This window comes from Phyllobates terribilis, unplaced genomic scaffold, assembly GCF_046119375.1.
Source record: "Phyllobates terribilis strain yellow unplaced genomic scaffold, ASM4611937v1 Scaffold_123__1_contigs__length_5148117, whole genome shotgun sequence".
Lineage (NCBI taxonomy): Eukaryota > Metazoa > Chordata > Amphibia > Anura > Dendrobatidae > Phyllobates > Phyllobates terribilis.
Window position 1 is genome coordinate 1,105,491 of NW_027362883.1, and position 25,819 is coordinate 1,131,309.

Sequence of the window (25,819 nt, forward strand, 5' to 3'; positions counted from 1 at the left end):
AAGTCTATATACAGATATTTATAGTTGTGTTTTAATGAACGGTTATGTCGGTAGGAGAGTGAATGTGCATTCGGGCGTGAGGCAGGGGTGTCCGTTATCCCCTGTGGCTTTTATTTGTGCAATTGAACCTTTGTTGTGTATGTTGAGGAAGGATAAAGTGGTTCGAGGTGTGCAAGTGCCGGGAGGTGGAGGAAGAGAGTGGAAGGTGAGTGGTTATATGGATGACGTGTGTGTATTATGTGATTCTGAATGTTCGGTGAGGCGGGTGAAGTTGTTAGTGTCTATCTTTTGTGGTGCGTCTGCATTTAAAGTGAATTGGGAAAAGAGTGAGTGTAAGGTTTTTGGAAGTGGTATTTTGAGTAGAGATGTAGGTGTGAACGTAGTGAGTGGGCCCATTAAGGTTTTGGGAGTGAAGTTTTCAGAAAGATTGGATGGGAAAGAAAGTTGGGATGATGCGAAAGAGAAGGTTGAAAAGAAGTTATGTTTTTGGAAGTTGAGAAGCCTTACTTTCTTTGGAAAAATCTTAGTCATTAAAAGCGTGGTGTTGCCTATTTTTTTATATGTTGCAGTTGTGTTTCCACCAGGTTATATGGTTTTGAGAGGATTGAATAGGATTTTGTTTGTTTTTTTGTGGAATTCTAAAATGGAGAGGGCGCGGAGGGAAGTGTTGGTGAAGCGTATGGAGAAAGGTGGTTTGGGTTTTCCAAATTTAGAAGTTTTTTTGGGTGTGAATATTGTGGTGTTTGTGCTGAAAGTGATTATGGGCGATGGAAAGTTTTCATGTATGTGTGGATATTTATTTGGGGCTTATTCTTTTCGTTTGAAGTGGAGAGAGAGGGATTTGCGGTGTCCGGTTGCTTTTGAGGTGCCCGTGTGGTATGTGTGGGTTTATAAGTTTTTGGTGAAGTATGAGTTGTGTGATGTGGATGTGAGGTTGTTGGGAAATAAGAAGGCTGTGTACAGGATGATTGAGTGTAGAGAAATGGAGAGTGGAATAAATTTGGTGAGAGGGTGTGATGTGCAAAAAGTATGGAAGAAGGTGCGGATGGGTGGTATGACAAATAAGCAGAGTGAGGTTGTGTGGCAGTCTTTGCATGGAGTGTTGCCAGTAAGAGAGTTTCAGAGGAATAGAGGTTTAGTGAGGAGTGAAACGTGTCCAAGAAATGGCTGTGGTGGAAGGGAAAGTGTGTTGCATGTTTTTTGGAATTGCCAGTATGCTAGAGATGTGATTGGGAGAATGGGGCCTTTGTGTAAAGAATTGTGTGGTGTGAATTTGTTGTCCTTTGAGTTGTTTATGTTTGGTTTGGGAATATGTGATGGGACGAAGGAACGAGTCTTGTGGTTGATGCTTGCGTGTATAAAGGAAGTGTTATGGGATGTGAGGAATGTGTATGTGTTTAAAAGGAAGGAAATTGCTGTAAAGGATAGTGTGAAGGTGATTATGGGGAAGATGTATGTGTGTTTCCTATGGGACAAAAAGAGGAGAGGGGAAGTGGATGCGGAGGGAATATGGAAAGTTAAAAAGTGGAGATATTTTGTAAATACTTCTTGATCTTGTTTTCTGTGTAAGGTTTAAAAAGAAGAAATAAAAATTTTCCGGTGATGATGGGAGCAGCATTTGTGTCGTTGAGATGATGCAGCTGTTTGGAAGGAAGTTCCTTTGGTCGTGACTATAGACCGTGGATTTCCCCATCTGAGGGAAAAAAAAGAAAAGAGAAAAAAAAAAGAAAAGAAAAATCTGTTCTTATCAGTTTAATATCTGATACGTCCCCTATCTGGGGACCATATATTAAATGGATTTTTAGAACAGGGAGATGGAAAAAGAGCTTGCTCTGTCCACTCCACGCATTGACCTGGTATTGCAGTATCTCCAGGACCGGTGCACCCCTTCTTTAATGCAGTTTCTAAAATCAGAAAGAATTGAATTCAATGTTTTTTGTTCATTTTGCTTGTTTGTCGGATTTTGGGATGGACTCTTTGGCTTTGCTTTTCTTCTCCTCATTGGATTTTTCATGTTCAAAGTTGCAGAAGCCAGATTACAAGCTCATTTTGGTTCAACTTCAGCAACTGTGCATTGCATTGCCATGTAATGTGATGCAATGCTATCTTTCTAGCTCTCCCTTTTTACTTCCTTTTGGATAAACAGACATATTAGGCAAGCATTTTGGAGCTTTCACCTAAATAACTACAGGTGGTGAGATAAGCTGCACAATATAATTGACCTTTCAGTATATTGTTGCACACACACCATCTATTTAGCAAATGCCCTTGTTATCAACAGCAGCCTTTTAAACTCACCTGAGCTAACAGGTATGTGCGCTGGTTACTCTGCTGCGCTTAAAATTTCTTTTTTGGTTTGCTACAATGCCTTTTCTGAAACGTTGTCTCCTTCTGCTGGAACACTGACTTCTTTCATTTAATGCCTGCAGACTATAAAAGAGAACCCAACCCAAAAGTTTGGTTGATTAGTCTGTGGCATTCTGTTAAACTGTTGCTTATGGCGGTCTCTGTGAGCTTCTCAGCGACATTCAGCCAGCCAGGTATCCTGCCTGCAGTAGATGGAATGTGGCAATGGAACGCTGGCTGCGCGTGTCATAATAGGCTCTGAGCCTTTATATACCTGTGCACAGCAGCAGCCACCTTCAGTCTGCTGCTGGACAGCCAGCAGCAGCAGCAGCAGGAGAGGTATGTAATCAGGAGCCCTCCTGCTAAGGGTAGACAGCTGCTCGTTCCACCCCACCCCCCGCCTTAATTGGTTCTCCTCCCTTCCAACGGTGTTGAGGCGGGTGGGAACAGCAGGGGGTGAAGGTGCTGTGTTTAAAGAGGTGGAGTTATGCAGATCTAAAACGCGTGGATTGCAGCAGCAGCAAGCCGAAAAGTGCAGGCATGTAAGGGATCTAGAGGTTGACAACATGTCTTCTTAACGGGAGTCCAGGAGCTCATCTCCACAAATGGACTTTTCAGGATCCTTGGGTGGCTCCGTAGTTTGAAACCAATTCTGGTTATCGCTTCTCGGCCTTTTGGCTAAGATCAAGTGTAGTATCTGTTCTTATCAGTTTAATATCTGATACGTCCCCTATCTGGGGACCATATATTAAATGGATTTTTAGAACAGGGAGATGGAAAAAGAGCTTGCTCTGTCCACTCCACGCATTGACCTGGTATTGCAGTATCTCCAGGACCGGTGCACCCCTTCTTTAATGCAGTTTCTAAAATCAGAAAGAATTGAATTCAATGTTTTTTGTTCATTTTGCTTGTTTGTCGGATTTTGGGATGGACTCTTTGGCTTTGCTTTTCTTCTCCTCATTGGATTTTTCATGTTCAAAGTTGCAGAAGCCAGATTACAAGCTCATTTTGGTTCAACTTCAGCAACTGTGCATTGCATTGCCATGTAATGTGATGCAATGCTATCTTTCTAGCTCTCCCTTTTTACTTCCTTTTGGATAAACAGACATATTAGGCAAGCATTTTGGAGCTTTCACCTAAATAACTACAGGTGGTGAGATAAGCTGCACAATATAATTGACCTTTCAGTATATTGTTGCACACACACCATCTATTTAGCAAATGCCCTTGTTATCAACAGCAGCCTTTTAAACTCACCTGAGCTAACAGGTATGTGCGCTGGTTACTCTGCTGCGCTTAAAATTTCTTTTTTGGTTTGCTACAATGCCTTTTCTGAAACGTTGTCTCCTTCTGCTGGAACACTGACTTCTTTCATTTAATGCCTGCAGACTATAAAAGAGAACCCAACCCAAAAAGTTTGGTTGATTAGTCTGTGGCATTCTGTTAAACTGTTGCTTATGGCGGTCTCTGTGAGCTTCTCAGCGACATTCAGCCAGCCAGGTATCCTGCCTGCAGTAGATGGAATGTGGCAATGGAACGCTGGCTGCGCGTGTCATAATAGGCTCTGAGCCTTTATATACCTGTGCACAGCAGCAGCCACCTTCAGTCTGCTGCTGGACAGCCAGCAGCAGCAGCAGCAGGAGAGGTATGTAATCAGGAGCCCTCCTGCTAAGGGTAGACAGCTGCTCGTTCCACCCCACCCCCCGCCTTAATTGGTTCTCCTCCCTTCCAACGGTGTTGAGGCGGGTGGGAACAGCAGGGGGTGAAGGTGCTGTGTTTAAAGAGGTGGAGTTATGCAGATCTAAAACGCGTGGATTGCAGCAGCAGCAAGCCGAAAAGTGCAGGCATGTAAGGGATCTAGAGGTTGACAACATGTCTTCTTAACGGGAGTCCAGGAGCTCATCTCCACAAATGGACTTTTCAGGATCCTTGGGTGGCTCCGTAGTTTGAAACCAATTCTGGTTATCGCTTCTCGGCCTTTTGGCTAAGATCAAGTGTAGTATCTGTTCTTATCAGTTTAATATCTGATACGTCCCCTATCTGGGGACCATATATTAAATGGATTTTTAGAACAGGGAGATGGAAAAAGAGCTTGCTCTGTCCACTCCACGCATTGACCTGGTATTGCAGTATCTCCAGGACCGGTGCACCCCTTCTTTAATGCAGTTTCTAAAATCAGAAAGAATTGAATTCAATGTTTTTTGTTCATTTTGCTTGTTTGTCGGATTTTGGGATGGACTCTTTGGCTTTGCTTTTCTTCTCCTCATTGGATTTTTCATGTTCAAAGTTGCAGAAGCCAGATTACAAGCTCATTTTGGTTCAACTTCAGCAACTGTGCATTGCATTGCCATGTAATGTGATGCAATGCTATCTTTCTAGCTCTCCCTTTTTACTTCCTTTTGGATAAACAGACATATTAGGCAAGCATTTTGGAGCTTTCACCTAAATAACTACAGGTGGTGAGATAAGCTGCACAATATAATTGACCTTTCAGTATATTGTTGCACACACACCATCTATTTAGCAAATGCCCTTGTTATCAACAGCAGCCTTTTAAACTCACCTGAGCTAACAGGTATGTGCGCTGGTTACTCTGCTGCGCTTAAAATTTCTTTTTTGGTTTGCTACAATGCCTTTTCTGAAACGTTGTCTCCTTCTGCTGGAACACTGACTTCTTTCATTTAATGCCTGCAGACTATAAAAGAGAACCCAACCCAAAAAGTTTGGTTGATTAGTCTGTGGCATTCTGTTAAACTGTTGCTTATGGCGGTCTCTGTGAGCTTCTCAGCGACATTCAGCCAGCCAGGTATCCTGCCTGCAGTAGATGGAATGTGGCAATGGAACGCTGGCTGCGCGTGTCATAATAGGCTCTGAGCCTTTATATACCTGTGCACAGCAGCAGCCACCTTCAGTCTGCTGCTGGACAGCCAGCAGCAGCAGCAGCAGGAGAGGTATGTAATCAGGAGCCCTCCTGCTAAGGGTAGACAGCTGCTCGTTCCACCCCACCCCCCGCCTTAATTGGTTCTCCTCCCTTCCAACGGTGTTGAGGCGGGTGGGAACAGCAGGGGGTGAAGGTGCTGTGTTTAAAGAGGTGGAGTTATGCAGATCTAAAACGCGTGGATTGCAGCAGCAGCAAGCCGAAAAGTGCAGGCATGTAAGGGATCTAGAGGTTGACAACATGTCTTCTTAACGGGAGTCCAGGAGCTCATCTCCACAAATGGACTTTTCAGGATCCTTGGGTGGCTCCGTAGTTTGAAACCAATTCTGGTTATCGCTTCTCGGCCTTTTGGCTAAGATCAAGTGTAGTATCTGTTCTTATCAGTTTAATATCTGATACGTCCCCTATCTGGGGACCATATATTAAATGGATTTTTAGAACAGGGAGATGGAAAAAGAGCTTGCTCTGTCCACTCCACGCATTGACCTGGTATTGCAGTATCTCCAGGACCGGTGCACCCCTTCTTTAATGCAGTTTCTAAAATCAGAAAGAATTGAATTCAATGTTTTTTGTTCATTTTGCTTGTTTGTCGGATTTTGGGATGGACTCTTTGGCTTTGCTTTTCTTCTCCTCATTGGATTTTTCATGTTCAAAGTTGCAGAAGCCAGATTACAAGCTCATTTTGGTTCAACTTCAGCAACTGTGCATTGCATTGCCATGTAATGTGATGCAATGCTATCTTTCTAGCTCTCCCTTTTTACTTCCTTTTGGATAAACAGACATATTAGGCAAGCATTTTGGAGCTTTCACCTAAATAACTACAGGTGGTGAGATAAGCTGCACAATATAATTGACCTTTCAGTATATTGTTGCACACACACCATCTATTTAGCAAATGCCCTTGTTATCAACAGCAGCCTTTTAAACTCACCTGAGCTAACAGGTATGTGCGCTGGTTACTCTGCTGCGCTTAAAATTTCTTTTTTGGTTTGCTACAATGCCTTTTCTGAAACGTTGTCTCCTTCTGCTGGAACACTGACTTCTTTCATTTAATGCCTGCAGACTATAAAAGAGAACCCAACCCAAAAAGTTTGGTTGATTAGTCTGTGGCATTCTGTTAAACTGTTGCTTATGGCGGTCTCTGTGAGCTTCTCAGCTACATTCAGCCAGCCAGGTATCCTGCCTGCAGTAGATGGAATGTGGCAATGGAACGTTGGCTGCGCGTGTCATAATAGGCTCTGAGCCTTTATATACCTGTGCACAGCAGCAGCCACCTTCAGTCTGCTGCTGGACAGCCAGCAGCAGCAGCAGCAGGAGAGGTATGTAATCAGGAGCCCTCCTGCTAAGGGTAGACAGCTGCTCGTTCCACCCCACCCCCCGCCTTAATTGGTTCTCCTCCCTTCCAACGGTGTTGAGGCGGGTGGGAACAGCAGGGGGTGAAGGTGCTGTGTTTAAAGAGGTGGAGTTATGCAGATCTAAAACGCGTGGATTGCAGCAGCAGCAAGCCGAAAAGTGCAGGCATGTAAGGGATCTAGAGGTTGACAACATGTCTTCTTAACGGGAGTCCAGGAGCTCATCTCCACAAATGGACTTTTCAGGATCCTTGGGTGGCTCCGTAGTTTGAAACCAATTCTGGTTATCGCTTCTCGGCCTTTTGGCTAAGATCAAGTGTAGTATCTGTTCTTATCAGTTTAATATCTGATACGTCCCCTATCTGGGGACCATATATTAAATGGATTTTTAGAACAGGGAGATGGAAAAAGAGCTTGCTCTGTCCACTCCACGCATTGACCTGGTATTGCAGTATCTCCAGGACCGGTGCACCCCTTCTTTAATGCAGTTTCTAAAATCAGAAAGAATTGAATTCAATGTTTTTTGTTCATTTTGCTTGTTTGTCGGATTTTGGGATGGACTCTTTGGCTTTGCTTTTCTTCTCCTCATTGGATTTTTCATGTTCAAAGTTGCAGAAGCCAGATTACAAGCTCATTTTGGTTCAACTTCAGCAACTGTGCATTGCATTGCCATGTAATGTGATGCAATGCTATCTTTCTAGCTCTCCCTTTTTACTTCCTTTTGGATAAACAGACATATTAGGCAAGCATTTTGGAGCTTTCACCTAAATAACTACAGGTGGTGAGATAAGCTGCACAATATAATTGACCTTTCAGTATATTGTTGCACACACACCATCTATTTAGCAAATGCCCTTGTTATCAACAGCAGCCTTTTAAACTCACCTGAGCTAACAGGTATGTGCGCTGGTTACTCTGCTGCGCTTAAAATTTCTTTTTTGGTTTGCTACAATGCCTTTTCTGAAACGTTGTCTCCTTCTGCTGGAACACTGACTTCTTTCATTTAATGCCTGCAGACTATAAAAGAGAACCCAACCCAAAAAGTTTGGTTGATTAGTCTGTGGCATTCTGTTAAACTGTTGCTTATGGCGGTCTCTGTGAGCTTCTCAGCGACATTCAGCCAGCCAGGTATCCTGCCTGCAGTAGATGGAATGTGGCAATGGAACGCTGGCTGCGCGTGTCATAATAGGCTCTGAGCCTTTATATACCTGTGCACAGCAGCAGCCACCTTCAGTCTGCTGCTGGACAGCCAGCAGCAGCAGCAGCAGGAGAGGTATGTAATCAGGAGCCCTCCTGCTAAGGGTAGACAGCTGCTCGTTCCACCCCACCCCCCGCCTTAATTGGTTCTCCTCCCTTCCAACGGTGTTGAGGCGGGTGGGAACAGCAGGGGGTGAAGGTGCTGTGTTTAAAGAGGTGGAGTTATGCAGATCTAAAACGCGTGGATTGCAGCAGCAGCAAGCCGAAAAGTGCAGGCATGTAAGGGATCTAGAGGTTGACAACATGTCTTCTTAACGGGAGTCCAGGAGCTCATCTCCACAAATGGACTTTTCAGGATCCTTGGGTGGCTCCGTAGTTTGAAACCAATTCTGGTTATCGCTTCTCGGCCTTTTGGCTAAGATCAAGTGTAGTATCTGTTCTTATCAGTTTAATATCTGATACGTCCCCTATCTGGGGACCATATATTAAATGGATTTTTAGAACAGGGAGATGGAAAAAGAGCTTGCTCTGTCCACTCCACGCATTGACCTGGTATTGCAGTATCTCCAGGACCGGTGCACCCCTTCTTTAATGCAGTTTCTAAAATCAGAAAGAATTGAATTCAATGTTTTTTGTTCATTTTGCTTGTTTGTCGGATTTTGGGATGGACTCTTTGGCTTTGCTTTTCTTCTCCTCATTGGATTTTTCATGTTCAAAGTTGCAGAAGCCAGATTACAAGCTCATTTTGGTTCAACTTCAGCAACTGTGCATTGCATTGCCATGTAATGTGATGCAATGCTATCTTTCTAGCTCTCCCTTTTTACTTCCTTTTGGATAAACAGACATATTAGGCAAGCATTTTGGAGCTTTCACCTAAATAACTACAGGTGGTGAGATAAGCTGCACAATATAATTGACCTTTCAGTATATTGTTGCACACACACCATCTATTTAGCAAATGCCCTTGTTATCAACAGCAGCCTTTTAAACTCACCTGAGCTAACAGGTATGTGCGCTGGTTACTCTGCTGCGCTTAAAATTTCTTTTTTGGTTTGCTACAATGCCTTTTCTGAAACGTTGTCTCCTTCTGCTGGAACACTGACTTCTTTCATTTAATGCCTGCAGACTATAAAAGAGAACCCAACCCAAAAAGTTTGGTTGATTAGTCTGTGGCATTCTGTTAAACTGTTGCTTATGGCGGTCTCTGTGAGCTTCTCAGCGACATTCAGCCAGCCAGGTATCCTGCCTGCAGTAGATGGAATGTGGCAATGGAACGCTGGCTGCGCGTGTCATAATAGGCTCTGAGCCTTTATATACCTGTGCACAGCAGCAGCCACCTTCAGTCTGCTGCTGGACAGCCAGCAGCAGCAGCAGCAGGAGAGGTATGTAATCAGGAGCCCTCCTGCTAAGGGTAGACAGCTGCTCGTTCCACCCCACCCCCCGCCTTAATTGGTTCTCCTCCCTTCCAACGGTGTTGAGGCGGGTGGGAACAGCAGGGGGTGAAGGTGCTGTGTTTAAAGAGGTGGAGTTATGCAGATCTAAAACGCGTGGATTGCAGCAGCAGCAAGCCGAAAAGTGCAGGCATGTAAGGGATCTAGAGGTTGACAACATGTCTTCTTAACGGGAGTCCAGGAGCTCATCTCCACAAATGGACTTTTCAGGATCCTTGGGTGGCTCCGTAGTTTGAAACCAATTCTGGTTATCGCTTCTCGGCCTTTTGGCTAAGATCAAGTGTAGTATCTGTTCTTATCAGTTTAATATCTGATACGTCCCCTATCTGGGGACCATATATTAAATGGATTTTTAGAACAGGGAGATGGAAAAAGAGCTTGCTCTGTCCACTCCACGCATTGACCTGGTATTGCAGTATCTCCAGGACCGGTGCACCCCTTCTTTAATGCAGTTTCTAAAATCAGAAAGAATTGAATTCAATGTTTTTTGTTCATTTTGCTTGTTTGTCGGATTTTGGGATGGACTCTTTGGCTTTGCTTTTCTTCTCCTCATTGGATTTTTCATGTTCAAAGTTGCAGAAGCCAGATTACAAGCTCATTTTGGTTCAACTTCAGCAACTGTGCATTGCATTGCCATGTAATGTGATGCAATGCTATCTTTCTAGCTCTCCCTTTTTACTTCCTTTTGGATAAACAGACATATTAGGCAAGCATTTTGGAGCTTTCACCTAAATAACTACAGGTGGTGAGATAAGCTGCACAATATAATTGACCTTTCAGTATATTGTTGCACACACACCATCTATTTAGCAAATGCCCTTGTTATCAACAGCAGCCTTTTAAACTCACCTGAGCTAACAGGTATGTGCGCTGGTTACTCTGCTGCGCTTAAAATTTCTTTTTTGGTTTGCTACAATGCCTTTTCTGAAACGTTGTCTCCTTCTGCTGGAACACTGACTTCTTTCATTTAATGCCTGCAGACTATAAAAGAGAACCCAACCCAAAAAGTTTGGTTGATTAGTCTGTGGCATTCTGTTAAACTGTTGCTTATGGCGGTCTCTGTGAGCTTCTCAGCGACATTCAGCCAGCCAGGTATCCTGCCTGCAGTAGATGGAATGTGGCAATGGAACGCTGGCTGCGCGTGTCATAATAGGCTCTGAGCCTTTATATACCTGTGCACAGCAGCAGCCACCTTCAGTCTGCTGCTGGACAGCCAGCAGCAGCAGCAGCAGGAGAGGTATGTAATCAGGAGCCCTCCTGCTAAGGGTAGACAGCTGCTCGTTCCACCCCACCCCCCGCCTTAATTGGTTCTCCTCCCTTCCAACGGTGTTGAGGCGGGTGGGAACAGCAGGGGGTGAAGGTGCTGTGTTTAAAGAGGTGGAGTTATGCAGATCTAAAACGCGTGGATTGCAGCAGCAGCAAGCCGAAAAGTGCAGGCATGTAAGGGATCTAGAGGTTGACAACATGTCTTCTTAACGGGAGTCCAGGAGCTCATCTCCACAAATGGACTTTTCAGGATCCTTGGGTGGCTCCGTAGTTTGAAACCAATTCTGGTTATCGCTTCTCGGCCTTTTGGCTAAGATCAAGTGTAGTATCTGTTCTTATCAGTTTAATATCTGATACGTCCCCTATCTGGGGACCATATATTAAATGGATTTTTAGAACAGGGAGATGGAAAAAGAGCTTGCTCTGTCCACTCCACGCATTGACCTGGTATTGCAGTATCTCCAGGACCGGTGCACCCCTTCTTTAATGCAGTTTCTAAAATCAGAAAGAATTGAATTCAATGTTTTTTGTTCATTTTGCTTGTTTGTCGGATTTTGGGATGGACTCTTTGGCTTTGCTTTTCTTCTCCTCATTGGAGTTTTCATGTTCAAAGTTGCAGAAGCCAGATTACAAGCTCATTTTGGTTCAACTTCAGCAACTGTGCATTGCATTGCCATGTAATGTGATGCAATGCTATCTTTCTAGCTCTCCCTTTTTACTTCCTTTTGGATAAACAGACATATTAGGCAAGCATTTTGGAGCTTTCACCTAAATAACTACAGGTGGTGAGATAAGCTGCACAATATAATTGACCTTTCAGTATATTGTTGCACACACACCATCTATTTAGCAAATGCCCTTGTTATCAACAGCAGCCTTTTAAACTCACCTGAGCTAACAGGTATGTGCGCTGGTTACTCTGCTGCGCTTAAAATTTCTTTTTTGGTTTGCTACAATGCCTTTTCTGAAACGTTGTCTCCTTCTGCTGGAACACTGACTTCTTTCATTTAATGTCTGCAGACTATAAAAGAGAACCCAACCCAAAAAGTTTGGTTGATTAGTCTGTGGCATTCTGTTAAACTGTTGCTTATGGCGGTCTCTGTGAGCTTCTCAGCGACATTCAGCCAGCCAGGTATCCTGCCTGCAGTAGATGGAATGTGGCAATGGAACGCTGGCTGCGCGTGTCATAATAGGCTCTGAGCCTTTATATACCTGTGCACAGCAGCAGCCACCTTCAGTCTGCTGCTGGACAGCCAGCAGCAGCAGCAGCAGGAGAGGTATGTAATCAGGAGCCCTCCTGCTAAGGGTAGACAGCTGCTCGTTCCACCCCACCCCCCACCTTAATTGGTTCTCCTCCCTTCCAACGGTGTTGAGGCGGGTGGGAACAGCAGGGGGTGAAGGTGCTGTGTTTAAAGAGGTGGAGTTATGCAGATCTAAAACGCGTGGATTGCAGCAGCAGCAAGCCGAAAAGTGCAGGCATGTAAGGGATCTAGAGGTTGACAACATGTCTTCTTAACGGGAGTCCAGGAGCTCATCTCCACAAATGGACTTTTCAGGATCCTTGGGTGGCTCCGTAGTTTGAAACCAATTCTGGTTATCGCTTCTCGGCCTTTTGGCTAAGATCAAGTGTAGTATCTGTTCTTATCAGTTTAATATCTGATACGTCCCCTATCTGGGGACCATATATTAAATGGATTTTTAGAACAGGGAGATGGAAAAAGAGCTTGCTCTGTCCACTCCACGCATTGACCTGGTATTGCAGTATCTCCAGGACCGGTGCACCCCTTCTTTAATGCAGTTTCTAAAATCAGAAAGAATTGAATTCAATGTTTTTTGTTCATTTTGCTTGTTTGTCGGATTTTGGGATGGACTCTTTGGCTTTGCTTTTCTTCTCCTCATTGGATTTTTCATGTTCAAAGTTGCAGAAGCCAGATTACAAGCTCATTTTGGTTCAACTTCAGCAACTGTGCATTGCATTGCCATGTAATGTGATGCAATGCTATCTTTCTAGCTCTCCCTTTTTACTTCCTTTTGGATAAACAGACATATTAGGCAAGCATTTTGGAGCTTTCACCTAAATAACTACAGGTGGTGAGATAAGCTGCACAATATAATTGACCTTTCAGTATATTGTTGCACACACACCATCTATTTAGCAAATGCCCTTGTTATCAACAGCAGCCTTTTAAACTCACCTGAGCTAACAGGTATGTGCGCTGGTTACTCTGCTGCGCTTAAAATTTCTTTTTTGGTTTGCTACAATGCCTTTTCTGAAACGTTGTCTCCTTCTGCTGGAACACTGACTTCTTTCATTTAATGCCTGCAGACTATAAAAGAGAACCCAACCCAAAAAGTTTGGTTGATTAGTCTGTGGCATTCTGTTAAACTGTTGCTTATGGCGGTCTCTGTGAGCTTCTCAGCGACATTCAGCCAGCCAGGTATCCTGCCTGCAGTAGATGGAATGTGGCAATGGAACGCTGGCTGCGCGTGTCATAATAGGCTCTGAGCCTTTATATACCTGTGCACAGCAGCAGCCACCTTCAGTCTGCTGCTGGACAGCCAGCAGCAGCAGCAGCAGGAGAGGTATGTAATCAGGAGCCCTCCTGCTAAGGGTAGACAGCTGCTCGTTCCACCCCACCCCCCGCCTTAATTGGTTCTCCTCCCTTCCAACGGTGTTGAGGCGGGTGGGAACAGCAGGGGGTGAAGGTGCTGTGTTTAAAGAGGTGGAGTTATGCAGATCTAAAACGCATGGATTGCAGCAGCAGCAAGCCGAAAAGTGCAGGCATGTAAGGGATCTAGAGGTTGACAACATGTCTTCTTAACGGGAGTCCAGGAGCTCATCTCCACAAATGGACTTTTCAGGATCCTTGGGTGGCTCCGTAGTTTGAAACCAATTCTGGTTATCGCTTCTCGGCCTTTTGGCTAAGATCAAGTGTAGTATCTTTTGAAAAGGCAGTTTTGTCCTTGGGCTGCCCTAGTAAATTGATGCATATTACACACTGGTTTGGTGCACTTGTTAGTACGCCAGGTGGCTCATAGAGTTATCTGATGGAAAACATGGCCCTCCAGGATCGAAGTCACTAGGCTGGGTAAGTGTGAGGGCTTTGGAGCAATGTGCCCCAGGAGTAGGCGCCCTGGTGGGAGTCCAAGCTTACTGGGACTGGGAACCCCAGAAAGACTTGGCTTCGTTGCACGCCGCACCTTTGCCAATCATACTTTCTGAGCAACCCCCCCTATTCCTGGCCTCCGGGCTAGGAAGGGGAATTTTTATAAACCCGGTCGGAGGTCCGGTCAGCTTTGGGCTGAGAAACCAACACAGGCTCCAGCTCCACTAGGGTGGCAGCCTAGATGGAAGCTGGGAGCACGAAAACGGCTCTTCTCCGGCTTCGGCTAGGGAGAGCATCGGAGATCCCTGACCCTCGCTGTGGCCTTCTGGCTCGGAGGGATGGGGATGGTTTATTGGGGACCCTCTCCTCCGGGAAGGGTCCACATGAATCCTCGCCTCGTGCGCTGTTTTGGTGTGACTTCGGTCACATTTTTCAGTGCCTTGGATGCAGCTTCAATCAAAAAATCTGTTCTTATCAGTTTAATATCTGATACGTCCCCTATCTGGGGACCATATATTAAATGGATTTTTAGAACAGGGAGATGGAAAAAGAGCTTGCTCTGTCCACTCCACGCATTGACCTGGTATTGCAGTATCTCCAGGACCGGTGCACCCCTTCTTTAATGCAGTTTCTAAAATCAGAAAGAATTGAATTCAATGTTTTTTGTTCATTTTGCTTGTTTGTCGGATTTTGGGATGGACTCTTTGGCTTTGCTTTTCTTCTCCTCATTGGAGTTTTCATGTTCAAAGTTGCAGAAGCCAGATTACAAGCTCATTTTGGTTCAACTTCAGCAACTGTGCATTGCATTGCCATGTAATGTGATGCAATGCTATCTTTCTAGCTCTCCCTTTTTACTTCCTTTTGGATAAACAGACATATTAGGCAAGCATTTTGGAGCTTTCACCTAAATAACTACAGGTGGTGAGATAAGCTGCACAATATAATTGACCTTTCAGTATATTGTTGCACACACACCATCTATTTAGCAAATGCCCTTGTTATCAACAGCAGCCTTTTAAACTCACCTGAGCTAACAGGTATGTGCGCTGGTTACTCTGCTGCGCTTAAAATTTCTTTTTTGGTTTGCTACAATGCCTTTTCTGAAACGTTGTCTCCTTCTGCTGGAACACTGACTTCTTTCATTTAATGCCTGCAGACTATAAAAGAGAACCCAACCCAAAAAGTTTGGTTGATTAGTCTGTGGCATTCTGTTAAACTGTTGCTTATGGCGGTCTCTGTGAGCTTCTCAGCGACATTCAGCCAGCCAGGTATCCTGCCTGCAGTAGATGGAATGTGGCAATGGAACGCTGGCTGCGCGTGTCATAATAGGCTCTGAGCCTTTATATACCTGTGCACAGCAGCAGCCACCTTCAGTCTGCTGCTGGACAGCCAGCAGCAGCAGCAGCAGGAGAGGTATGTAATCAGGAGCCCTCCTGCTAAGGGTAGACAGCTGCTCGTTCCACCCCACCCCCCGCCTTAATTGGTTCTCCTCCCTTCCAACGGTGTTGAGGCGGGTGGGAACAGCAGGGGGTGAAGGTGCTGTGTTTAAAGAGGTGGAGTTATGCAGATCTAAAACGCGTGGATTGCAGCAGCAGCAAGCCGAAAAGTGCAGGCATGTAAGGGATCTAGAGGTTGACAACATGTCTTCTTAACGGGAGTCCAGGAGCTCATCTCCACAAATGGACTTTTCAGGATCCTTGGGTGGCTCCGTAGTTTGAAACCAATTCTGGTTATCGCTTCTCGGCCTTTTGGCTAAGATCAAGTGTAGTATCTGTTCTTATCAGTTTAATATCTGATACGTCCCCTATCTGGGGACCATATATTAAATGGATTTTTAGAACAGGGAGATGGAAAAAGAGCTTGCTCTGTCCACTCCACGCATTGACCTGGTATTGCAGTATCTCCAGGACCGGTGCACCCCTTCTTTAATGCAGTTTCTAAAATCAGAAAGAATTGAATTCAATGTTTTTTGTTCATTTTGCTTGTTTGTCGGATTTTGGGATGGACTCTTTGGCTTTGCTTTTCTTCTCCTCATTGGAGTTTTCATGTTCAAAGTTGCAGAAGCCAGATTACAAGCTCATTTTGGTTCAACTTCAGCAACTGTGCATTGCATTGCCATGTAATGTGATGCAATGCTATCTTTCTAGCTCTCCCTTTTTACTTCCTTTTGGATAAACAGACATATTAGGCAAGCATTTTGGAGCTTTCACCTAAATAACTACAGGTGGTGAGATAAGCTGCACAATATAATTGACCTTTCAGTATATTGTTGCACACACACCATCTATTTAGCAAATGCCCTTGTTATCAACAGCAGCCTTTTAAACTCACCTGAGCTAACAGGTATGTGCGCTGGTTACTCTGCTGCGCTTAAAATTTCTTTTTTGGTTTGCTACAATGCCTTTTCTGAAACGTTGTCTCCTTCTGCTGGAACACTGACTTCTTTCATTTAATGCCTGCAGACTATAAAAGAGAACCCAACCCAAAAAGTTTGGTTGATTAGTCTGTGGCATTCTGTTAAACTGTTGCTTATGGCGGTCTCTGTGAGCTTCTCAGCGACATTCAGCCAGCCAGGTATCCTGCCTGCAGTAGATGGAATGTGGCAATGGAACGCTGGCTGCGCGTGTCATAATAGGCTCTGAGCCTTTATATACCTGTGCACAGCAGCAGCCACCTTCAGTCTGCTGCTGGACAGCCAGCAGCAGCAGCAGCAGGAGAGGTATGTAATCAGGAGCCCTCCTGCTAAGGGTAGACAGCTGCTCGTTCCACCCCACCCCCCGCCTTAATTGGTTCTCCTCCCTTCCAACGGTGTTGAGGCGGGTGGGAACAGCAGGGGGTGAAGGTGCTGTGTTTAAAGAGGTGGAGTTATGCAGATCTAAAACGCGTGGATTGCAGCAGCAGCAAGCCGAAAAGTGCAGGCATGTAAGGGATCTAGAGGTTGACAACATGTCTTCTTAACGGGAGTCCAGGAGCTCATCTCCACAAATGGACTTTTCAGGATCCTTGGGTGGCTCCGTAGTTTGAAACCAATTCTGGTTATCGCTTCTCGGCCTTTTGGCTAAGATCAAGTGTAGTATCTGTTCTTATCAGTTTAATATCTGATACGTCCCCTATCTGGGGACCATATATTAAATGGATTTTTAGAACAGGGAGATGGAAAAAGAGCTTGCTCTGTCCACTCCACGCATTGACCTGGTATTGCAGTATCTCCAGGACCGGTGCACCCCTTCTTTAATGCAGTTTCTAAAATCAGAAAGAATTGAATTCAATGTTTTTTGTTCATTTTGCTTGTTTGTCGGATTTTGGGATGGACTCTTTGGCTTTGCTTTTCTTCTCCTCATTGGATTTTTCATGTTCAAAGTTGCAGAAGCCAGATTACAAGCTCATTTTGGTTCAACTTCAGCAACTGTGCATTGCATTGCCATGTAATGTGATGCAATGCTATCTTTCTAGCTCTCCCTTTTTACTTCCTTTTGGATAAACAGACATATTAGGCAAGCATTTTGGAGCTTTCACCTAAATAACTACAGGTGGTGAGATAAGCTGCACAATATAATTGACCTTTCAGTATATTGTTGCACACACACCATCTATTTAGCAAATGCCCTTGTTATCAACAGCAGCCTTTTAAACTCACCTGAGCTAACAGGTATGTGCGCTGGTTACTCTGCTGCGCTTAAAATTTCTTTTTTGGTTTGCTACAATGCCTTTTCTGAAACGTTGTCTCCTTCTGCTGGAACACTGACTTCTTTCATTTAATGCCTGCAGACTATAAAAGAGAGCCCAACCCAAAAAGTTTGGTTGATTAGTCTGTGGCATTCTGTTAAACTGTTGCTTATGGCGGTCTCTGTGAGCTTCTCAGCGACATTCAGCCAGCCAGGTATCCTGCCTGCAGTAGATGGAATGTGGCAATGGAACGCTGGCTGCGCGTGTCATAATAGGCTCTGAGCCTTTATATACCTGTGCACAGCAGCAGCCACCTTCAGTCTGCTGCTGGACAGCCAGCAGCAGCAGCAGCAGGAGAGGTATGTAATCAGGAGCCCTCCTGCTAAGGGTAGACAGCTGCTCGTTCCACCCCACCCCCCGCCTTAATTGGTTCTCCTCCCTTCCAACGGTGTTGAGGCGGGTGGGAACAGCAGGGGGTGAAGGTGCTGTGTTTAAAGAGGTGGAGTTATGCAGATCTAAAACGCGTGGATTGCAGCAGCAGCAAGCCGAAAAGTGCAGGCATGTAAGGGATCTAGAGGTTGACAACATGTCTTCTTAACGGGAGTCCAGGAGCTCATCTCCACAAATGGACTTTTCAGGATCCTTGGGTGGCTCCGTAGTTTGAAACCAATTCTGGTTATCGCTTCTCGGCCTTTTGGCTAAGATCAAGTGTAGTATCTGTTCTTATCAGTTTAATATCTGATACGTCCCCTATCTGGGGACCATATATTAAATGGATTTTTAGAACAGGGAGATGGAAAAAGAGCTTGCTCTGTCCACTCCACGCATTGACCTGGTATTGCAGTATCTCCAGGACCGGTGCACCCCTTCTTTAATGCAGTTTCTAAAATCAGAAAGAATTGAATTCAATGTTTTTTGTTCATTTTGCTTGTTTGTCGGATTTTGGGATGGACTCTTTGGCTTTGCTTTTCTTCTCCTCATTGGATTTTTCATGTTCAAAGTTGCAGAAGCCAGATTACAAGCTCATTTTGGTTCAACTTCAGCAACTGTGCATTGCATTGCCATGTAATGTGATGCAATGCTATCTTTCTAGCTCTCCCTTTTTACTTCCTTTTGGATAAACAGACATATTAGGCAAGCATTTTGGAGCTTTCACCTAAATAACTACAAGTGGTGAGATAAGCTGCACAATATAATTGACCTTTCAGTGTATTGTTGCACACACACCATCTATTTAGCAAATGCCCTTGTTATCAACAGCAGCCTTTTAAACTCACCTGAGCTAACAGGTATGTGCGCTGGTTACTCTGCTGCGCTTAAAATTTCTTTTTTGGTTTGCTACAATGCCTTTTCTGAAACGTTGTCTCCTTCTGCTGGAACACTGACTTCTTTCATTTAATGCCTGCAGACTATAAAAGAGAACCCAACCCAAAAAGTTTGGTTGATTAGTCTGTGGCATTCTGTTAAACTGTTGCTTATGGCGGTCTCTGTGAGCTTCTCAGCGACATTCAGCCAGCCAGGTATCCTGCCTGCAGTAGATGGAATGTGGCAATGGAACGCTGGCTGCGCGTGTCATAATAGGCTCTGAGCCTTTATATACCTGTGCACAGCAGCAGCCACCTTCAGTCTGCTGCTGGACAGCCAGCAGCAGCAGCAGCAGGAGAGGTATGTAATCAGGAGCCCTCCTGCTAAGGGTAGACAGCTGCTCGTTCCACCCCACCCCCCGCCTTAATTGGTTCTCCTCCCTTCCAACGGTGTTGAGGCGGGTGGGAACAGCAGGGGGTGAAGGTGCTGTGTTTAAAGAGGTGGAGTTATGCAGATCTAAAACGCGTGGATTGCAGCAGCAGCAAGCCGAAAAGTGCAGGCATGTAAGGGATCTAGAGGTTGACAACATGTCTTCTTAACGGGAGTCCAGGAGCTCATCTCCACAAATGGACTTTTCAGGATCCTTGGGTGGCTCCGTAGTTTGAAACCAATTCTGGTTATCGCTTCTCGGCCTTTTGGCTAAGATCAAGTGTAGTATCTGTTCTTATCAGTTTAATATCTGATACGTCCCCTATCTGGGGACCATATATTAAATGGATTTTTAGAACAGGGAGATGGAAAAAGAGCTTGCTCTGTCCACTCCACGCATTGACCTGGTATTGCAGTATCTCCAGGACCGGTGCACCCCTTCTTTAATGCAGTTTCTAAAATCAGAAAGAATTGAATTCAATGTTTTTTGTTCATTTTGCTTGTTTGTCGGATTTTGGGATGGACTCTTTGGCTTTGCTTTTCTTCTCCTCATTGGATTTTTCATGTTCAAAGTTGCAGAAGCCAGATTACAAGCTCATTTTGGTTCAACTTCAGCAACTGTGCATTGCATTGCCATGTAATGTGATGCAATGCTATCTTTCTAGCTCTCCCTTTTTACTTCCTTTTGGATAAACAGACATATTAGGCAAGCATTTTGGAGCTTTCACCTAAATAACTACAGGTGGTGAGATAAGCTGCACAATATAATTGACCTTTCAGTATATTGTTGCACACACACCATCTATTTAGCAAATGCCCTTGTTATCAACAGCAGCCTTTTAAACTCACCTGAGCTAACAGGTATGTGCGCTGGTTACTCTGCTGCGCTTAAAATTTCTTTTTTGGTTTGCTACAATGCCTTTTCTGAAACGTTGTCTCCTTCTGCTGGAACACTGACTTCTTTCATTTAATGCCTGCAGACTATAAAAGAGAACCCAACCCAAAAAGTTTGGTTGATTAGTCTGTGGCATTCTGTTAAACTGTTGCTTATGGCGGTCTCTGTGAGCTTCTCAGCGACATTCAGCCAGCCAGGTATCCTGCCTGCAGTAGATGGAATGTGGCAATGGAACGCTGGCTGCGCGTGTCATAATAGGCTCTGAGCCTTTATATACCTGTGCACAGCAGCAGCCACCTTCAGTCTGCTGCTGGACAGCCAGCAGCAGCAGCAGCAGGAGAGGTATGTAATCAGGAGCCCTCCTGCTAAGGGTAGACAGCTGCTCGTTCCACCCCACCCCCCGCCTTAATTGGTTCTCCTCCCTTCCAACGGTGTTGAGGCGGGTGGGAACAGCAGGGGGTGAAGGTGCTGTGTTTAAAGAGGTGGAGTTATGCAGATCTAAAACGCGTGGATTGCAGCAGCAGCAAGCCGAAAAGTGCAGGCATGTAAGGGATCTAGAGGTTGACAACATGTCTTCTTAACGGGAGTCCAGGAGCTCATCTCCACAAATGGACTTTTCAGGATCCTTGGGTGGCTCCGTAGTTTGAAACCAATTCTGGTTATCGCTTCTCGGCCTTTTGGCTAAGATCAAGTGTAGTATCTGTTCTTATCAGTTTAATATCTGATACGTCCCCTATCTGGGGACCATATATTAAATGGATTTTTAGAACAGGGAGATGGAAAAAGAGCTTGCTCTGTCCACTCCACGCATTGACCTGGTATTGCAGTATCTCCAGGACCGGTGCACCCCTTCTTTAATGCAGTTTCTAAAATCAGAAAGAATTGAATTCAATGTTTTTTGTTCATTTTGCTTGTTTGTCGGATTTTGGGATGGACTCTTTGGCTTTGCTTTTCTTCTCCTCATTGGAGTTTTCATGTTCAAAGTTGCAGAAGCCAGATTACAAGCTCATTTTGGTTCAACTTCAGCAACTGTGCATTGCATTGCCATGTAATGTGATGCAATGCTATCTTTCTAGCTCTCCCTTTTTACTTCCTTTTGGATAAACAGACATATTAGGCAAGCATTTTGGAGCTTTCACCTAAATAACTACAGGTGGTGAGATAAGCTGCACAATATAATTGACCTTTCAGTATATTGTTGCACACACACCATCTATTTAGCAAATGCCCTTGTTATCAACAGCAGCCTTTTTAACTCACCTGAGCTAACAGGTATGTGCGCTGGTTACTCTGCTGCGCTTAAAATTTCTTTTTTGGTTTGCTACAATGCCTTTTCTGAAACGTTGTCTCCTTCTGCTGGAACACTGACTTCTTTCATTTAATGTCTGCAGACTATAAAAGAGAACCCAACCCAAAAAGTTTGGTTGATTAGTCTGTGGCATTCTGTTAAACTGTTGCTTATGGCGGTCTCTGTGAGCTTCTCAGCGACATTCAGCCAGCCAGGTATCCTGCCTGCAGTAGATGGAATGTGGCAATGGAACGCTGGCTGCGCGTGTCATAATAGGCTCTGAGCCTTTATATACCTGTGCACAGCAGCAGCCACCTTCAGTCTGCTGCTGGACAGCCAGCAGCAGCAGCAGCAGGAGAGGTATGTAATCAGGAGCCCTCCTGCTAAGGGTAGACAGCTGCTCGTTCCACCCCACCCCCCGCCTTAATTGGTTCTCCTCCCTTCCAACGGTGTTGAGGCGGGTGGGAACAGCAGGGGGTGAAGGTGCTGTGTTTAAAGAGGTGGAGTTATGCAGATCTAAAACGCGTGGATTGCAGCAGCAGCAAGCCGAAAAGTGCAGGCATGTAAGGGATCTAGAGGTTGACAACATGTCTTCTTAACGGGAGTCCAGGAGCTCATCTCCACAAATGGACTTTTCAGGATCCTTGGGTGGCTCCGTAGTTTGAAACCAATTCTGGTTATCGCTTCTCGGCCTTTTGGCTAAGATCAAGTGTAGTATCTGTTCTTATCAGTTTAATATCTGATACGTCCCCTATCTGGGGACCATATATTAAATGGATTTTTAGAACAGGGAGATGGAAAAAGAGCTTGCTCTGTCCACTCCACGCATTGACCTGGTATTGCAGTATCTCCAGGACCGGTGCACCCCTTCTTTAATGCAGTTTCTAAAATCAGAAAGAATTGAATTCAATGTTTTTTGTTCATTTTGCTTGTTTGTCGGATTTTGGGATGGACTCTTTGGCTTTGCTTTTCTTCTCCTCATTGGATTTTTCATGTTCAAAGTTGCAGAAGCCAGATTACAAGCTCATTTTGGTTCAACTTCAGCAACTGTGCATTGCATTGCCATGTAATGTGATGCAATGCTATCTTTCTAGCTCTCCCTTTTTACTTCCTTTTGGATAAACAGACATATTAGGCAAGCATTTTGGAGCTTTCACCTAAATAACTACAGGTGGTGAGATAAGCTGCACAATATAATTGACCTTTCACTATATTGTTGCACACACACCATCTATTTAGCAAATGCCCTTGTTATCAACAGCAGCCTTTTAAACTCACCTGAGCTAACAGGTATGTGCGCTGGTTACTCTGCTGCGCTTAAAATTTCTTTTTTGGTTTGCTACAATGCCTTTTCTGAAACGTTGTCTCCTTCTGCTGGAACACTGACTTCTTTCATTTAATGCCTGCAGACTATAAAAGAGAACCCAACCCAAAAAGTTTGGTTGATTAGTCTGTGGCATTCTGTTAAACTGTTGCTTATGGCGGTCTCTGTGAGCTTCTCAGCGACATTCAGCCAGCCAGGTATCCTGCCTGCAGTAGATGGAATGTGGCAATGGAACGCTGGCTGCGCGTGTCATAATAGGCTCTGAGCCTTTATATACCTGTGCACAGCAGCAGCCACCTTCAGTCTGCTGCTGGACAGCCAGCAGCAGCAGTAGCAGCAGGAGAGGTATGTAATCAGGAGCCCTCCTGCTAAGGGTAGACAGCTGCTCGTTCCACCCCACCCCCCGCCTTAATTGGTTCTCCTCCCTTCCAAAGGTGTTGAGGCGGGTGGGAACAGCAGGGGGTGAAGGTGCTGTGTTTAAAGAGGTGGAGTTATGCAGATCTAAAACGCGTGGATTGCAGCAGCAGCAAGCCGAAAAGTGCAGGCATGTAAGGGATCTAGAGGTTGACAACATGTCTTCTTAACGGGAGTCCAGGAGCTCATCTCCACAAATGGACTTTTCAGGATCCTTGGGTGGCTCCGTAGTTTGAAACCAATTCTGGTTATCGCTTCTCGGCCTTTTGGCTAAGATCAAGTGTAGTATCTGTTCTTATCAGTTTAATATCTGATACGTCCCCTATCTGGGGACCATATATTAAATGGATTTTTAGAACAGGGAGATGGAAAAAGAGCTTGCTCTGTCCACTCCACGCATTGACCTGGTATTGCAGTATCTCCAGGACCGGTGCACCCCTTCTTTAATGCAGTTTCTAAAATCAGAAAGAATTGAATTCAATGTTTTTTGTTCATTTTGCTTGTTTGTCGGATTTTGGGATGGACTCTTTGGCTTTGCTTTTCTTCTCCTCATTGGATTTTTCATGTTCAAAGTTGCAGAAGCCAGATTACAAGCTCATTTTGGTTCAACTTCAGCAACTGTGCATTGCATTGCCATGTAATGTGATGCAATGCTATCTTTCTAGCTCTCCCTTTTTACTTCCTTTTGGATAAACAGACATATTAGGCAAGCATTTTGGAGCTTTCACCTAAATAACTACAGGTGGTGAGATAAGCTGCACAATATAATTGACCTTTCACTATATTGTTGCACACACACCATCTATTTAGCAAATGCCCTTGTTATCAACAGCAGCCTTTTAAACTCACCTGAGCTAACAGGTATGTGCGCTGGTTACTCTGCTGCGCTTAAAATTTCTTTTTTGGTTTGCTACAATGCCTTTTCTGAAACGTTGTCTCCTTCTGCTGGAACACTGACTTCTTTCATTTAATGCCTGCAGACTATAAAAGAGAACCCAACCCAAAAAGTTTGGTTGATTAGTCTGTGGCATTCTGTTAAACTGTTGCTTATGGCGGTCTCTGTGAGCTTCTCAGCGACATTCAGCCAGCCAGGTATCCTGCCTGCAGTAGATGGAATGTGGCAATGGAACGCTGGCTGCGCGTGTCATAATAGGCTCTGAGCCTTTATATACCTGTGCACAGCAGCAGCCACCTTCAGTCTGCTGCTGGACAGCCAGCAGCAGCAGCAGCAGCAGGAGAGGTATGTAATCAGGACCCCTACTGCTAAGGGTAGACAGCTGCTCGTTCCACCCCACCCCCCGCCTTAATTGGTTCTCCTCCCTTCCAACGGTGTTGAGGCGGGTGGGAACAGCAGGGGGTGAAGGTGCTGTGTTTAAAGAGGTGGAGTTATGCAGATCTAAAACGCGTGGATTGCAGCAGCAGCAAGCCGAAAAGTGCAGGCATGTAAGGGATCTAGAGGTTGACAACATGTCTTCTTAACGGGAGTCCAGGAGCTCATCTCCACAAATGGACTTTTCAGGATCCTTGGGTGGCTCCGTAGTTTGAAACCAATTCTGGTTATCGCTTCTCGGCCTTTTGGCTAAGATCAAGTGTAGTATCTGTTCTTATCAGTTTAATATCTGATACGTCCCCTATCTGGGGACCATATATTAAATGGATTTTTAGAACAGGGAGATGGAAAAAGAGCTTGCTCTGTCCACTCCACGCATTGACCTGGTATTGCAGTATCTCCAGGACCGGTGCACCCCTTCTTTAATGCAGTTTCTAAAATCAGAAAGAATTGAATTCAATGTTTTTTGTTCATTTTGCTTGTTTGTCGGATTTTGGGATGGACTCTTTGGCTTTGCTTTTCTTCTCCTCATTGGATTTTTCATGTTCAAAGTTGCAGAAGCCAGATTACAAGCTCATTTTGGTTCAACTTCAGCAACTGTGCATTGCATTGCCATGTAATGTGATGCAATGCTATCTTTCTAGCTCTCCCTTTTTACTTCCTTTTGGATAAACAGACATATTAGGCAAGCATTTTGGAGCTTTCACCTAAATAACTACAGGTGGTGAGATAAGCTGCACAATATAATTGACCTTTCAGTATATTGTTGCACACACACCATCTATTTAGCAAATGCCCTTGTTATCAACAGCAGCCTTTTAAACTCACCTGAGCTAACAGGTATGTGCGCTGGTTACTCTGCTGCGCTTAAAATTTCTTTTTTGGTTTGCTACAATGCCTTTTCTGAAACGTTGTCTCCTTCTGCTGGAACACTGACTTCTTTCATTTAATGCCTGCAGACTATAAAAGAGAACCCAACCCAAAAAGTTTGGTTGATTAGTCTGTGGCATTCTGTTAAACTGTTGCTTATGGCGGTCTCTGTGAGCTTCTCAGCGACATTCAGCCAGCCAGGTATCCTGCCTGCAGTAGATGGAATGTGGCAATGGAACGCTGGCTGCGCGTGTCATAATAGGCTCTGAGCCTTTATATACCTGTGCACAGCAGCAGCCACCTTCAGTCTGCTGCTGGACAGCCAGCAGCAGCAGCAGCAGGAGAGGTATGTAATCAGGAGCCCTCCTGCTAAGGGTAGACAGCTGCTCGTTCCACCCCACCCCCCGCCTTAATTGGTTCTCCTCCCTTCCAACGGTGTTGAGGCGGGTGGGAACAGCAGGGGGTGAAGGTGCTGTGTTTAAAGAGGTGGAGTTATGCAGATCTAAAACGCGTGGATTGCAGCAGCAGCAAGCCGAAAAGTGCAGGCATGTAAGGGATCTAGAGGTTGACAACATGTCTTCTTAACGGGAGTCCAGGAGCTCATCTCCACAAATGGACTTTTCAGGATCCTTGGGTGGCTC

General features: G+C 44.9%; 17 non-coding genes and 2 pseudogenes across 17 annotated transcripts; all 19 read left to right on the plus strand.

The window, feature by feature from the left end:
* Positions 1–1,685: 1,685 nt before the first annotated feature.
* Positions 1,686–1,890, plus strand: LOC141202594 (U2 spliceosomal RNA; annotated as a pseudogene).
* A 1,114-nt stretch (positions 1,891–3,004) lies between these two features.
* LOC141203144 (U2 spliceosomal RNA) lies at positions 3,005–3,195 on the plus strand. Its single transcript, XR_012274283.1, has one exon. It is a non-coding gene; the product is annotated as a U2 spliceosomal RNA (small nuclear RNA).
* Positions 3,196–4,310: 1,115 nt separating this feature from the next.
* Positions 4,311–4,501, plus strand: LOC141203145 (U2 spliceosomal RNA). The gene has a single exon (XR_012274284.1). It is a non-coding gene; the product is annotated as a U2 spliceosomal RNA (small nuclear RNA).
* Positions 4,502–5,616: 1,115 nt separating this feature from the next.
* On the plus strand, positions 5,617–5,807 carry LOC141203148 (U2 spliceosomal RNA). The gene has a single exon (XR_012274286.1). It is a non-coding gene; the product is annotated as a U2 spliceosomal RNA (small nuclear RNA).
* A 1,115-nt stretch (positions 5,808–6,922) lies between these two features.
* Positions 6,923–7,113, plus strand: LOC141203149 (U2 spliceosomal RNA). The gene has a single exon (XR_012274287.1). It is a non-coding gene; the product is annotated as a U2 spliceosomal RNA (small nuclear RNA).
* Positions 7,114–8,228: 1,115 nt separating this feature from the next.
* On the plus strand, positions 8,229–8,419 carry LOC141203150 (U2 spliceosomal RNA). Its single transcript, XR_012274288.1, has one exon. It is a non-coding gene; the product is annotated as a U2 spliceosomal RNA (small nuclear RNA).
* A 1,115-nt stretch (positions 8,420–9,534) lies between these two features.
* LOC141203151 (U2 spliceosomal RNA) lies at positions 9,535–9,725 on the plus strand. The gene has a single exon (XR_012274289.1). It is a non-coding gene; the product is annotated as a U2 spliceosomal RNA (small nuclear RNA).
* A 1,115-nt stretch (positions 9,726–10,840) lies between these two features.
* LOC141203152 (U2 spliceosomal RNA) lies at positions 10,841–11,031 on the plus strand. The gene has a single exon (XR_012274290.1). It is a non-coding gene; the product is annotated as a U2 spliceosomal RNA (small nuclear RNA).
* A 1,115-nt stretch (positions 11,032–12,146) lies between these two features.
* On the plus strand, positions 12,147–12,337 carry LOC141201665 (U2 spliceosomal RNA). Its single transcript, XR_012272963.1, has one exon. It is a non-coding gene; the product is annotated as a U2 spliceosomal RNA (small nuclear RNA).
* A 1,115-nt stretch (positions 12,338–13,452) lies between these two features.
* Positions 13,453–13,568, plus strand: LOC141202687 (U2 spliceosomal RNA; annotated as a pseudogene).
* A 524-nt stretch (positions 13,569–14,092) lies between these two features.
* LOC141202485 (U2 spliceosomal RNA) lies at positions 14,093–14,274 on the plus strand. The gene has a single exon (XR_012273757.1). It is a non-coding gene; the product is annotated as a U2 spliceosomal RNA (small nuclear RNA).
* Positions 14,275–15,389: 1,115 nt separating this feature from the next.
* On the plus strand, positions 15,390–15,580 carry LOC141201667 (U2 spliceosomal RNA). The gene has a single exon (XR_012272964.1). It is a non-coding gene; the product is annotated as a U2 spliceosomal RNA (small nuclear RNA).
* Positions 15,581–16,695: 1,115 nt separating this feature from the next.
* On the plus strand, positions 16,696–16,886 carry LOC141201668 (U2 spliceosomal RNA). Its single transcript, XR_012272965.1, has one exon. It is a non-coding gene; the product is annotated as a U2 spliceosomal RNA (small nuclear RNA).
* Positions 16,887–18,001: 1,115 nt separating this feature from the next.
* On the plus strand, positions 18,002–18,192 carry LOC141201669 (U2 spliceosomal RNA). The gene has a single exon (XR_012272966.1). It is a non-coding gene; the product is annotated as a U2 spliceosomal RNA (small nuclear RNA).
* Positions 18,193–19,307: 1,115 nt separating this feature from the next.
* On the plus strand, positions 19,308–19,498 carry LOC141201670 (U2 spliceosomal RNA). Its single transcript, XR_012272967.1, has one exon. It is a non-coding gene; the product is annotated as a U2 spliceosomal RNA (small nuclear RNA).
* Positions 19,499–20,613: 1,115 nt separating this feature from the next.
* On the plus strand, positions 20,614–20,804 carry LOC141201672 (U2 spliceosomal RNA). Its single transcript, XR_012272969.1, has one exon. It is a non-coding gene; the product is annotated as a U2 spliceosomal RNA (small nuclear RNA).
* Positions 20,805–21,919: 1,115 nt separating this feature from the next.
* On the plus strand, positions 21,920–22,110 carry LOC141201673 (U2 spliceosomal RNA). Its single transcript, XR_012272970.1, has one exon. It is a non-coding gene; the product is annotated as a U2 spliceosomal RNA (small nuclear RNA).
* Positions 22,111–23,228: 1,118 nt separating this feature from the next.
* LOC141201674 (U2 spliceosomal RNA) lies at positions 23,229–23,419 on the plus strand. The gene has a single exon (XR_012272971.1). It is a non-coding gene; the product is annotated as a U2 spliceosomal RNA (small nuclear RNA).
* Positions 23,420–24,537: 1,118 nt separating this feature from the next.
* Positions 24,538–24,728, plus strand: LOC141201675 (U2 spliceosomal RNA). The gene has a single exon (XR_012272972.1). It is a non-coding gene; the product is annotated as a U2 spliceosomal RNA (small nuclear RNA).
* Positions 24,729–25,819: the final 1,091 nt, after the last annotated feature.